At 42.2% G+C, this 13,395-nt stretch overlaps 12 non-coding genes across 12 annotated transcripts; all 12 read left to right on the forward strand.

The window, feature by feature from the left end:
- On the forward strand, positions 1-74 carry trnan-guu (transfer RNA asparagine (anticodon GUU)). Its single transcript has one exon. It is a non-coding gene; the product is annotated as a tRNA-Asn (tRNA).
- Positions 75-1,179: 1,105 nt separating this feature from the next.
- trnan-guu (transfer RNA asparagine (anticodon GUU)) lies at positions 1,180-1,253 on the forward strand. The gene has a single exon. It is a non-coding gene; the product is annotated as a tRNA-Asn (tRNA).
- Positions 1,254-2,358: 1,105 nt separating this feature from the next.
- Positions 2,359-2,432, forward strand: trnan-guu (transfer RNA asparagine (anticodon GUU)). Its single transcript has one exon. It is a non-coding gene; the product is annotated as a tRNA-Asn (tRNA).
- Positions 2,433-3,539: 1,107 nt separating this feature from the next.
- On the forward strand, positions 3,540-3,613 carry trnan-guu (transfer RNA asparagine (anticodon GUU)). Its single transcript has one exon. It is a non-coding gene; the product is annotated as a tRNA-Asn (tRNA).
- A 1,105-nt stretch (positions 3,614-4,718) lies between these two features.
- Positions 4,719-4,792, forward strand: trnan-guu (transfer RNA asparagine (anticodon GUU)). The gene has a single exon. It is a non-coding gene; the product is annotated as a tRNA-Asn (tRNA).
- Positions 4,793-5,899: 1,107 nt separating this feature from the next.
- On the forward strand, positions 5,900-5,973 carry trnan-guu (transfer RNA asparagine (anticodon GUU)). The gene has a single exon. It is a non-coding gene; the product is annotated as a tRNA-Asn (tRNA).
- A 1,105-nt stretch (positions 5,974-7,078) lies between these two features.
- trnan-guu (transfer RNA asparagine (anticodon GUU)) lies at positions 7,079-7,152 on the forward strand. Its single transcript has one exon. It is a non-coding gene; the product is annotated as a tRNA-Asn (tRNA).
- Positions 7,153-8,259: 1,107 nt separating this feature from the next.
- On the forward strand, positions 8,260-8,333 carry trnan-guu (transfer RNA asparagine (anticodon GUU)). The gene has a single exon. It is a non-coding gene; the product is annotated as a tRNA-Asn (tRNA).
- Positions 8,334-9,440: 1,107 nt separating this feature from the next.
- trnan-guu (transfer RNA asparagine (anticodon GUU)) lies at positions 9,441-9,514 on the forward strand. The gene has a single exon. It is a non-coding gene; the product is annotated as a tRNA-Asn (tRNA).
- A 1,107-nt stretch (positions 9,515-10,621) lies between these two features.
- On the forward strand, positions 10,622-10,695 carry trnan-guu (transfer RNA asparagine (anticodon GUU)). The gene has a single exon. It is a non-coding gene; the product is annotated as a tRNA-Asn (tRNA).
- Positions 10,696-11,800: 1,105 nt separating this feature from the next.
- Positions 11,801-11,874, forward strand: trnan-guu (transfer RNA asparagine (anticodon GUU)). Its single transcript has one exon. It is a non-coding gene; the product is annotated as a tRNA-Asn (tRNA).
- Positions 11,875-12,981: 1,107 nt separating this feature from the next.
- On the forward strand, positions 12,982-13,055 carry trnan-guu (transfer RNA asparagine (anticodon GUU)). The gene has a single exon. It is a non-coding gene; the product is annotated as a tRNA-Asn (tRNA).
- The last annotated feature ends 340 nt before the right edge of the window (positions 13,056-13,395 follow it).

Consider the following 13,395-nt stretch of genomic DNA (forward strand, 5'->3'; position numbering starts at 1 on the left):
GTCTCTGTGGCGCAATTGGTTAGCGCGTTAGACTGTTAATCTAAAGGTTGGTGGTTCGAGCCCACCCAGGGACGCTAGCTTTACATTTCTGCTGTTGTGGAAACACCGTCCTGGACTTACAGTAGGCTAGTTTTTGACCTGCTGTGCCTCCTGTTATCTTATGTGATTGGTGTGTTGTTGAACGTGAAAGATGACAATTTGCTATACCTACTGGTAAAATGGCTGTCAATGTTCTGTAATCTTCTGTTACTCAATAGCTTGATCATTCTGTGGTCTCCAAGGAACATATCATTTATTAATATTAATCCGGCTAGTATTCCAATGTAAAATATGTCAATCTGGCATGAAAAACTTTAGCATTTATATTTATCTCGCTTGAAGGACAATGTTGGTCCAGTGTGTGTGTGTGTGATTGTGTGTATATGTGTGCCTGTATGCCATGAAAGTGACTCGCCATTATATCATACTTCCGGGGTCAGTCCCCTAATTATTATGAATGAATTTGACGATTATATATTACATTCTTGAAAATGCAGTGGTTTAAGATATATATTTATCAAATGATATTCGTGATTGTGGCTGAATTTACTCCTGCCAGATGCCTTTTAATAAAATGTTGCGCTGACGAAGATTGCTCGGCATTTTTGCCCTTTTAAGGCCATTCAAAAAGCTAACAAACGTTAGAAAACTACAGGGCTACTTCCTTGAAAATGTTGTGGCACTTTCGTTGCACCTTGACACAACCATTGGAACAAAGTGTTGTTGTGTCGTAAACTCCATGTACAGTTGGATGAGATCACGGATGGCCAGAGGTCAACTGTCAGGGTCAAATACACCACAAGTCTCTGTTGTGCAATTGGTTAGCGCGTTAGACTGTTAAGCTAAAGGTTGGTGGTTTGAGCCGACCCAGGGATGAGAGTTTTCAGTTTGTAGTGCTCCATGAAGCGACATCCTGGACTTGAATTGAGATTCCCTGTGACTTTGGCTGGCTGAGGGTCAATTCCACCACAAGCTTCTGTAGCGCAATCTGTTACCGCGTGGACTGTCAATCTAAAGGGTGGTGCTTTGACACCATCCAGGGATGACATTTTTCAGAATGTAGCGATGTGAACAGACCCTTCCTGACTTGTAGTGATCTTCCATGCGACTTGCACCTGCTGAGGGTCAATGTAATTGTAGGTCTCTGTGGCGCAATTGGTTAGCGCGTTAGACTGTTAATCTAAAGGTTGGTGGTTCGAGCCCACCCAGGGACGCTAGCTTTACATTTCTGCTGTTGTGGAAACACCGTCCTGGACTTACAGTAGGCTAGTTTTTGACCTGCTGTGCCTCCTGTTATCTTATGTGATTGGTGTGTTGTTGAACGTGAAAGATGACAATTTGCTATACCTACTGGTAAAATGGCTGTCAATGTTCTGTAATCTTCTGTTACTCAATAGCTTGATCATTCTGTGGTCTCCAAGGAACATATCATTTATTAATATTAATCCGGCTAGTATTCCAATGTAAAATATGTCAATCTGGCATGAAAAACTTTAGCATTTATATTTATCTCGCTTGAAGGACAATGTTGGTCCAGTGTGTGTGTGTGTGATTGTGTGTATATGTGTGCCTGTATGCCATGAAAGTGACTCGCCATTATATCATACTTCCGGGGTCAGTCCCCTAATTATTATGAATGAATTTGACGATTATATATTACATTCTTGAAAATGCAGTGGTTTAAGATATATATTTATCAAATGATATTCGTGATTGTGGCTGAATTTACTCCTGCCAGATGCCTTTTAATAAAATGTTGCGCTGACGAAGATTGCTCGGCATTTTTGCCCTTTTAAGGCCATTCAAAAAGCTAACAAACGTTAGAAAACTACAGGGCTACTTCCTTGAAAATGTTGTGGCACTTTCGTTGCACCTTGACACAACCATTGGAACAAAGTGTTGTTGTGTCGTAAACTCCATGTACAGTTGGATGAGATCACGGATGGCCAGAGGTCAACTGTCAGGGTCAAATACACCACAAGTCTCTGTTGTGCAATTGGTTAGCGCGTTAGACTGTTAAGCTAAAGGTTGGTGGTTTGAGCCGACCCAGGGATGAGAGTTTTCAGTTTGTAGTGCTCCATGAAGCGACATCCTGGACTTGAATTGAGATTCCCTGTGACTTTGGCTGGCTGAGGGTCAATTCCACCACAAGCTTCTGTAGCGCAATCTGTTACCGCGTGGACTGTCAATCTAAAGGGTGGTGCTTTGACACCATCCAGGGATGACATTTTTCAGAATGTAGCGATGTGAACAGACCCTTCCTGACTTGTAGTGATCTTCCATGCGACTTGCACCTGCTGAGGGTCAATGTAATTGTAGGTCTCTGTGGCGCAATTGGTTAGCGCGTTAGACTGTTAATCTAAAGGTTGGTGGTTCGAGCCCACCCAGGGACGCTAGCTTTACATTTCTGCTGTTGTGGAAACACCGTCCTGGACTTACAGTAGGCTAGTTTTTGACCTGCTGTGCCTCCTGTTATCTTATGTGATTGGTGTGTTGTTGAACGTGAAAGATGACAATTTGCTATACCTACTGGTAAAATGGCTGTCAATGTTCTGTAATCTTCTGTTACTCAATAGCTTGATCATTCTGTGGTCTCCAAGGAACATATCATTTATTAATATTAATCCGGCTAGTATTCCAATGTAAAATATGTCAATCTGGCATGAAAAACTTTAGCATTTATATTTATCTCGCTTGAAGGACAATGTTGGTCCAGTGTGTGTGTGTGTGTGATTGTGTGTATATGTGTGCCTGTATGCCATGAAAGTGACTCGCCATTATATCATACTTCCGGGGTCAGTCCCCTAATTATTATGAATGAATTTGACGATTATATATTACATTCTTGAAAATGCAGTGGTTTAAGATATATATTTATCAAATGATATTCGTGATTGTGGCTGAATTTACTCCTGCCAGATGCCTTTTAATAAAATGTTGCGCTGACGAAGATTGCTCGGCATTTTTGCCCTTTTAAGGCCATTCAAAAAGCTAACAAACGTTAGAAAACTACAGGGCTACTTCCTTGAAAATGTTGTGGCACTTTCGTTGCACCTTGACACAACCATTGGAACAAAGTGTTGTTGTGTCGTAAACTCCATGTACAGTTGGATGAGATCACGGATGGCCAGAGGTCAACTGTCAGGGTCAAATACACCACAAGTCTCTGTTGTGCAATTGGTTAGCGCGTTAGACTGTTAAGCTAAAGGTTGGTGGTTTGAGCCGACCCAGGGATGAGAGTTTTCAGTTTGTAGTGCTCCATGAAGCGACATCCTGGACTTGAATTGAGATTCCCTGTGACTTTGGCTGGCTGAGGGTCAATTCCACCACAAGCTTCTGTAGCGCAATCTGTTACCGCGTGGACTGTCAATCTAAAGGGTGGTGCTTTGACACCATCCAGGGATGACATTTTTCAGAATGTAGCGATGTGAACAGACCCTTCCTGACTTGTAGTGATCTTCCATGCGACTTGCACCTGCTGAGGGTCAATGTAATTGTAGGTCTCTGTGGCGCAATTGGTTAGCGCGTTAGACTGTTAATCTAAAGGTTGGTGGTTCGAGCCCACCCAGGGACGCTAGCTTTACATTTCTGCTGTTGTGGAAACACCGTCCTGGACTTACAGTAGGCTAGTTTTTGACCTGCTGTGCCTCCTGTTATCTTATGTGATTGGTGTGTTGTTGAACGTGAAAGATGACAATTTGCTATACCTACTGGTAAAATGGCTGTCAATGTTCTGTAATCTTCTGTTACTCAATAGCTTGATCATTCTGTGGTCTCCAAGGAACATATCATTTATTAATATTAATCCGGCTAGTATTCCAATGTAAAATATGTCAATCTGGCATGAAAAACTTTAGCATTTATATTTATCTCGCTTGAAGGACAATGTTGGTCCAGTGTGTGTGTGTGTGATTGTGTGTATATGTGTGCCTGTATGCCATGAAAGTGACTCGCCATTATATCATACTTCCGGGGTCAGTCCCCTAATTATTATGAATGAATTTGACGATTATATATTACATTCTTGAAAATGCAGTGGTTTAAGATATATATTTATCAAATGATATTCGTGATTGTGGCTGAATTTACTCCTGCCAGATGCCTTTTAATAAAATGTTGCGCTGACGAAGATTGCTCGGCATTTTTGCCCTTTTAAGGCCATTCAAAAAGCTAACAAACGTTAGAAAACTACAGGGCTACTTCCTTGAAAATGTTGTGGCACTTTCGTTGCACCTTGACACAACCATTGGAACAAAGTGTTGTTGTGTCGTAAACTCCATGTACAGTTGGATGAGATCACGGATGGCCAGAGGTCAACTGTCAGGGTCAAATACACCACAAGTCTCTGTTGTGCAATTGGTTAGCGCGTTAGACTGTTAAGCTAAAGGTTGGTGGTTTGAGCCGACCCAGGGATGAGAGTTTTCAGTTTGTAGTGCTCCATGAAGCGACATCCTGGACTTGAATTGAGATTCCCTGTGACTTTGGCTGGCTGAGGGTCAATTCCACCACAAGCTTCTGTAGCGCAATCTGTTACCGCGTGGACTGTCAATCTAAAGGGTGGTGCTTTGACACCATCCAGGGATGACATTTTTCAGAATGTAGCGATGTGAACAGACCCTTCCTGACTTGTAGTGATCTTCCATGCGACTTGCACCTGCTGAGGGTCAATGTAATTGTAGGTCTCTGTGGCGCAATTGGTTAGCGCGTTAGACTGTTAATCTAAAGGTTGGTGGTTCGAGCCCACCCAGGGACGCTAGCTTTACATTTCTGCTGTTGTGGAAACACCGTCCTGGACTTACAGTAGGCTAGTTTTTGACCTGCTGTGCCTCCTGTTATCTTATGTGATTGGTGTGTTGTTGAACGTGAAAGATGACAATTTGCTATACCTACTGGTAAAATGGCTGTCAATGTTCTGTGATCTTCTGTTACTCAATAGCTTGATCATTCTGTGGTCTCCAAGGAACATATCATTTATTAATATTAATCCGGCTAGTATTCCAATGTAAAATATGTCAATCTGGCATGAAAAACTTTAGCATTTATATTTATCTCGCTTGAAGGACAATGTTGGTCCAGTGTGTGTGTGTGTGTGATTGTGTGTATATGTGTGCCTGTATGCCATGAAAGTGACTCGCCATTATATCATACTTCCGGGGTCAGTCCCCTAATTATTATGAATGAATTTGACGATTATATATTACATTCTTGAAAATGCAGTGGTTTAAGATATATATTTATCAAATGATATTCGTGATTGTGGCTGAATTTACTCCTGCCAGATGCCTTTTAATAAAATGTTGCGCTGACGAAGATTGCTCGGCATTTTTGCCCTTTTAAGGCCATTCAAAAAGCTAACAAACGTTAGAAAACTACAGGGCTACTTCCTTGAAAATGTTGTGGCACTTTCGTTGCACCTTGACACAACCATTGGAACAAAGTGTTGTTGTGTCGTAAACTCCATGTACAGTTGGATGAGATCACGGATGGCCAGAGGTCAACTGTCAGGGTCAAATACACCACAAGTCTCTGTTGTGCAATTGGTTAGCGCGTTAGACTGTTAAGCTAAAGGTTGGTGGTTTGAGCCGACCCAGGGATGAGAGTTTTCAGTTTGTAGTGCTCCATGAAGCGACATCCTGGACTTGAATTGAGATTCCCTGTGACTTTGGCTGGCTGAGGGTCAATTCCACCACAAGCTTCTGTAGCGCAATCTGTTACCGCGTGGACTGTCAATCTAAAGGGTGGTGCTTTGACACCATCCAGGGATGACATTTTTCAGAATGTAGCGATGTGAACAGACCCTTCCTGACTTGTAGTGATCTTCCATGCGACTTGCACCTGCTGAGGGTCAATGTAATTGTAGGTCTCTGTGGCGCAATTGGTTAGCGCGTTAGACTGTTAATCTAAAGGTTGGTGGTTCGAGCCCACCCAGGGACGCTAGCTTTACATTTCTGCTGTTGTGGAAACACCGTCCTGGACTTACAGTAGGCTAGTTTTTGACCTGCTGTGCCTCCTGTTATCTTATGTGATTGGTGTGTTGTTGAACGTGAAAGATGACAATTTGCTATACCTACTGGTAAAATGGCTGTCAATGTTCTGTGATCTTCTGTTACTCAATAGCTTGATCATTCTGTGGTCTCCAAGGAACATATCATTTATTAATATTAATCCGGCTAGTATTCCAATGTAAAATATGTCAATCTGGCATGAAAAACTTTAGCATTTATATTTATCTCGCTTGAAGGACAATGTTGGTCCAGTGTGTGTGTGTGTGATTGTGTGTATATGTGTGCCTGTATGCCATGAAAGTGACTCGCCATTATATCATACTTCCGGGGTCAGTCCCCTAATTATTATGAATGAATTTGACGATTATATATTACATTCTTGAAAATGCAGTGGTTTAAGATATATATTTATCAAATGATATTCGTGATTGTGGCTGAATTTACTCCTGCCAGATGCCTTTTAATAAAATGTTGCGCTGACGAAGATTGCTCGGCATTTTTGCCCTTTTAAGGCCATTCAAAAAGCTAACAAACGTTAGAAAACTACAGGGCTACTTCCTTGAAAATGTTGTGGCACTTTCGTTGCACCTTGACACAACCATTGGAACAAAGTGTTGTTGTGTCGTAAACTCCATGTACAGTTGGATGAGATCACGGATGGCCAGAGGTCAACTGTCAGGGTCAAATACACCACAAGTCTCTGTTGTGCAATTGGTTAGCGCGTTAGACTGTTAAGCTAAAGGTTGGTGGTTTGAGCCGACCCAGGGATGAGAGTTTTCAGTTTGTAGTGCTCCATGAAGCGACATCCTGGACTTGAATTGAGATTCCCTGTGACTTTGGCTGGCTGAGGGTCAATTCCACCACAAGCTTCTGTAGCGCAATCTGTTACCGCGTGGACTGTCAATCTAAAGGGTGGTGCTTTGACACCATCCAGGGATGACATTTTTCAGAATGTAGCGATGTGAACAGACCCTTCCTGACTTGTAGTGATCTTCCATGCGACTTGCACCTGCTGAGGGTCAATGTAATTGTAGGTCTCTGTGGCGCAATTGGTTAGCGCGTTAGACTGTTAATCTAAAGGTTGGTGGTTCGAGCCCACCCAGGGACGCTAGCTTTACATTTCTGCTGTTGTGGAAACACCGTCCTGGACTTACAGTAGGCTAGTTTTTGACCTGCTGTGCCTCCTGTTATCTTATGTGATTGGTGTGTTGTTGAACGTGAAAGATGACAATTTGCTATACCTACTGGTAAAATGGCTGTCAATGTTCTGTAATCTTCTGTTACTCAATAGCTTGATCATTCTGTGGTCTCCAAGGAACATATCATTTATTAATATTAATCCGGCTAGTATTCCAATGTAAAATATGTCAATCTGGCATGAAAAACTTTAGCATTTATATTTATCTCGCTTGAAGGACAATGTTGGTCCAGTGTGTGTGTGTGTGTGATTGTGTGTATATGTGTGCCTGTATGCCATGAAAGTGACTCGCCATTATATCATACTTCCGGGGTCAGTCCCCTAATTATTATGAATGAATTTGACGATTATATATTACATTCTTGAAAATGCAGTGGTTTAAGATATATATTTATCAAATGATATTCGTGATTGTGGCTGAATTTACTCCTGCCAGATGCCTTTTAATAAAATGTTGCGCTGACGAAGATTGCTCGGCATTTTTGCCCTTTTAAGGCCATTCAAAAAGCTAACAAACGTTAGAAAACTACAGGGCTACTTCCTTGAAAATGTTGTGGCACTTTCGTTGCACCTTGACACAACCATTGGAACAAAGTGTTGTTGTGTCGTAAACTCCATGTACAGTTGGATGAGATCACGGATGGCCAGAGGTCAACTGTCAGGGTCAAATACACCACAAGTCTCTGTTGTGCAATTGGTTAGCGCGTTAGACTGTTAAGCTAAAGGTTGGTGGTTTGAGCCGACCCAGGGATGAGAGTTTTCAGTTTGTAGTGCTCCATGAAGCGACATCCTGGACTTGAATTGAGATTCCCTGTGACTTTGGCTGGCTGAGGGTCAATTCCACCACAAGCTTCTGTAGCGCAATCTGTTACCGCGTGGACTGTCAATCTAAAGGGTGGTGCTTTGACACCATCCAGGGATGACATTTTTCAGAATGTAGCGATGTGAACAGACCCTTCCTGACTTGTAGTGATCTTCCATGCGACTTGCACCTGCTGAGGGTCAATGTAATTGTAGGTCTCTGTGGCGCAATTGGTTAGCGCGTTAGACTGTTAATCTAAAGGTTGGTGGTTCGAGCCCACCCAGGGACGCTAGCTTTACATTTCTGCTGTTGTGGAAACACCGTCCTGGACTTACAGTAGGCTAGTTTTTGACCTGCTGTGCCTCCTGTTATCTTATGTGATTGGTGTGTTGTTGAACGTGAAAGATGACAATTTGCTATACCTACTGGTAAAATGGCTGTCAATGTTCTGTGATCTTCTGTTACTCAATAGCTTGATCATTCTGTGGTCTCCAAGGAACATATCATTTATTAATATTAATCCGGCTAGTATTCCAATGTAAAATATGTCAATCTGGCATGAAAAACTTTAGCATTTATATTTATCTCGCTTGAAGGACAATGTTGGTCCAGTGTGTGTGTGTGTGTGATTGTGTGTATATGTGTGCCTGTATGCCATGAAAGTGACTCGCCATTATATCATACTTCCGGGGTCAGTCCCCTAATTATTATGAATGAATTTGACGATTATATATTACATTCTTGAAAATGCAGTGGTTTAAGATATATATTTATCAAATGATATTCGTGATTGTGGCTGAATTTACTCCTGCCAGATGCCTTTTAATAAAATGTTGCGCTGACGAAGATTGCTCGGCATTTTTGCCCTTTTAAGGCCATTCAAAAAGCTAACAAACGTTAGAAAACTACAGGGCTACTTCCTTGAAAATGTTGTGGCACTTTCGTTGCACCTTGACACAACCATTGGAACAAAGTGTTGTTGTGTCGTAAACTCCATGTACAGTTGGATGAGATCACGGATGGCCAGAGGTCAACTGTCAGGGTCAAATACACCACAAGTCTCTGTTGTGCAATTGGTTAGCGCGTTAGACTGTTAAGCTAAAGGTTGGTGGTTTGAGCCGACCCAGGGATGAGAGTTTTCAGTTTGTAGTGCTCCATGAAGCGACATCCTGGACTTGAATTGAGATTCCCTGTGACTTTGGCTGGCTGAGGGTCAATTCCACCACAAGCTTCTGTAGCGCAATCTGTTACCGCGTGGACTGTCAATCTAAAGGGTGGTGCTTTGACACCATCCAGGGATGACATTTTTCAGAATGTAGCGATGTGAACAGACCCTTCCTGACTTGTAGTGATCTTCCATGCGACTTGCACCTGCTGAGGGTCAATGTAATTGTAGGTCTCTGTGGCGCAATTGGTTAGCGCGTTAGACTGTTAATCTAAAGGTTGGTGGTTCGAGCCCACCCAGGGACGCTAGCTTTACATTTCTGCTGTTGTGGAAACACCGTCCTGGACTTACAGTAGGCTAGTTTTTGACCTGCTGTGCCTCCTGTTATCTTATGTGATTGGTGTGTTGTTGAACGTGAAAGATGACAATTTGCTATACCTACTGGTAAAATGGCTGTCAATGTTCTGTAATCTTCTGTTACTCAATAGCTTGATCATTCTGTGGTCTCCAAGGAACATATCATTTATTAATATTAATCCGGCTAGTATTCCAATGTAAAATATGTCAATCTGGCATGAAAAACTTTAGCATTTATATTTATCTCGCTTGAAGGACAATGTTGGTCCAGTGTGTGTGTGTGTGTGATTGTGTGTATATGTGTGCCTGTATGCCATGAAAGTGACTCGCCATTATATCATACTTCCGGGGTCAGTCCCCTAATTATTATGAATGAATTTGACGATTATATATTACATTCTTGAAAATGCAGTGGTTTAAGATATATATTTATCAAATGATATTCGTGATTGTGGCTGAATTTACTCCTGCCAGATGCCTTTTAATAAAATGTTGCGCTGACGAAGATTGCTCGGCATTTTTGCCCTTTTAAGGCCATTCAAAAAGCTAACAAACGTTAGAAAACTACAGGGCTACTTCCTTGAAAATGTTGTGGCACTTTCGTTGCACCTTGACACAACCATTGGAACAAAGTGTTGTTGTGTCGTAAACTCCATGTACAGTTGGATGAGATCACGGATGGCCAGAGGTCAACTGTCAGGGTCAAATACACCACAAGTCTCTGTTGTGCAATTGGTTAGCGCGTTAGACTGTTAAGCTAAAGGTTGGTGGTTTGAGCCGACCCAGGGATGAGAGTTTTCAGTTTGTAGTGCTCCATGAAGCGACATCCTGGACTTGAATTGAGATTCCCTGTGACTTTGGCTGGCTGAGGGTCAATTCCACCACAAGCTTCTGTAGCGCAATCTGTTACCGCGTGGACTGTCAATCTAAAGGGTGGTGCTTTGACACCATCCAGGGATGACATTTTTCAGAATGTAGCGATGTGAACAGACCCTTCCTGACTTGTAGTGATCTTCCATGCGACTTGCACCTGCTGAGGGTCAATGTAATTGTAGGTCTCTGTGGCGCAATTGGTTAGCGCGTTAGACTGTTAATCTAAAGGTTGGTGGTTCGAGCCCACCCAGGGACGCTAGCTTTACATTTCTGCTGTTGTGGAAACACCGTCCTGGACTTACAGTAGGCTAGTTTTTGACCTGCTGTGCCTCCTGTTATCTTATGTGATTGGTGTGTTGTTGAACGTGAAAGATGACAATTTGCTATACCTACTGGTAAAATGGCTGTCAATGTTCTGTAATCTTCTGTTACTCAATAGCTTGATCATTCTGTGGTCTCCAAGGAACATATCATTTATTAATATTAATCCGGCTAGTATTCCAATGTAAAATATGTCAATCTGGCATGAAAAACTTTAGCATTTATATTTATCTCGCTTGAAGGACAATGTTGGTCCAGTGTGTGTGTGTGTGATTGTGTGTATATGTGTGCCTGTATGCCATGAAAGTGACTCGCCATTATATCATACTTCCGGGGTCAGTCCCCTAATTATTATGAATGAATTTGACGATTATATATTACATTCTTGAAAATGCAGTGGTTTAAGATATATATTTATCAAATGATATTCGTGATTGTGGCTGAATTTACTCCTGCCAGATGCCTTTTAATAAAATGTTGCGCTGACGAAGATTGCTCGGCATTTTTGCCCTTTTAAGGCCATTCAAAAAGCTAACAAACGTTAGAAAACTACAGGGCTACTTCCTTGAAAATGTTGTGGCACTTTCGTTGCACCTTGACACAACCATTGGAACAAAGTGTTGTTGTGTCGTAAACTCCATGTACAGTTGGATGAGATCACGGATGGCCAGAGGTCAACTGTCAGGGTCAAATACACCACAAGTCTCTGTTGTGCAATTGGTTAGCGCGTTAGACTGTTAAGCTAAAGGTTGGTGGTTTGAGCCGACCCAGGGATGAGAGTTTTCAGTTTGTAGTGCTCCATGAAGCGACATCCTGGACTTGAATTGAGATTCCCTGTGACTTTGGCTGGCTGAGGGTCAATTCCACCACAAGCTTCTGTAGCGCAATCTGTTACCGCGTGGACTGTCAATCTAAAGGGTGGTGCTTTGACACCATCCAGGGATGACATTTTTCAGAATGTAGCGATGTGAACAGACCCTTCCTGACTTGTAGTGATCTTCCATGCGACTTGCACCTGCTGAGGGTCAATGTAATTGTAGGTCTCTGTGGCGCAATTGGTTAGCGCGTTAGACTGTTAATCTAAAGGTTGGTGGTTCGAGCCCACCCAGGGACGCTAGCTTTACATTTCTGCTGTTGTGGAAACACCGTCCTGGACTTACAGTAGGCTAGTTTTTGACCTGCTGTGCCTCCTGTTATCTTATGTGATTGGTGTGTTGTTGAACGTGAAAGATGACAATTTGCTATACCTACTGGTAAAATGGCTGTCAATGTTCTGTAATCTTCTGTTACTCAATAGCTTGATCATTCTGTGGTCTCCAAGGAACATATCATTTATTAATATTAATCCGGCTAGTATTCCAATGTAAAATATGTCAATCTGGCATGAAAAACTTTAGCATTTATATTTATCTCGCTTGAAGGACAATGTTGGTCCAGTGTGTGTGTGTGTGTGATTGTGTGTATATGTGTGCCTGTATGCCATGAAAGTGACTCGCCATTATATCATACTTCCGGGGTCAGTCCCCTAATTATTATGAATGAATTTGACGATTATATATTACATTCTTGAAAATGCAGTGGTTTAAGATATATATTTATCAAATGATATTCGTGATTGTGGCTGAATTTACTCCTGCCAGATGCCTTTTAATAAAATGTTGCGCTGACGAAGATTGCTCGGCATTTTTGCCCTTTTAAGGCCATTCAAAAAGCTAACAAACGTTAGAAAACTACAGGGCTACTTCCTTGAAAATGTTGTGGCACTTTCGTTGCACCTTGACACAACCATTGGAACAAAGTGTTGTTGTGTCGTAAACTCCATGTACAGTTGGATGAGATCACGGATGGCCAGAGGTCAACTGTCAGGGTCAAATACACCACAAGTCTCTGTTGTGCAATTGGTTAGCGCGTTAGACTGTTAAGCTAAAGGTTGGTGGTTTGAGCCGACCCAGGGATGAGAGTTTTCAGTTTGTAGTGCTCCATGAAGCGACATCCTGGACTTGAATTGAGATTCCCTGTGACTTTGGCTGGCTGAGGGTCAATTCCACCACAAGCTTCTGTAGCGCAATCTGTTACCGCGTGGACTGTCAATCTAAAGGGTGGTGCTTTGACACCATCCAGGGATGACATTTTTCAGAATGTAGCGATGTGAACAGACCCTTCCTGACTTGTAGTGATCTTCCATGCGACTTGCACCTGCTGAGGGTCAATGTAATTGTAGGTCTCTGTGGCGCAATTGGTTAGCGCGTTAGACTGTTAATCTAAAGGTTGGTGGTTCGAGCCCACCCAGGGACGCTAGCTTTACATTTCTGCTGTTGTGGAAACACCGTCCTGGACTTACAGTAGGCTAGTTTTTGACCTGCTGTGCCTCCTGTTATCTTATGTGATTGGTGTGTTGTTGAACGTGAAAGATGACAATTTGCTATACCTACTGGTAAAATGGCTGTCAATGTTCTGTAATCTTCTGTTACTCAATAGCTTGATCATTCTGTGGTCTCCAAGGAACATATCATTTATTAATATTAATCCGGCTAGTATTCCAATGTAAAATATGTCAATCTGGCATGAAAAACTTTAGCATTTATATTTATCTCGCTTGAAGGACAATGTTGGTCCAGTGTGTGTGTGTGTGTGA

This window comes from Salvelinus fontinalis, unplaced genomic scaffold, assembly GCF_029448725.1.
Source record: "Salvelinus fontinalis isolate EN_2023a unplaced genomic scaffold, ASM2944872v1 scaffold_1712, whole genome shotgun sequence".
NCBI classification, from domain to species: Eukaryota; Metazoa; Chordata; class Actinopteri; order Salmoniformes; family Salmonidae; genus Salvelinus; species Salvelinus fontinalis.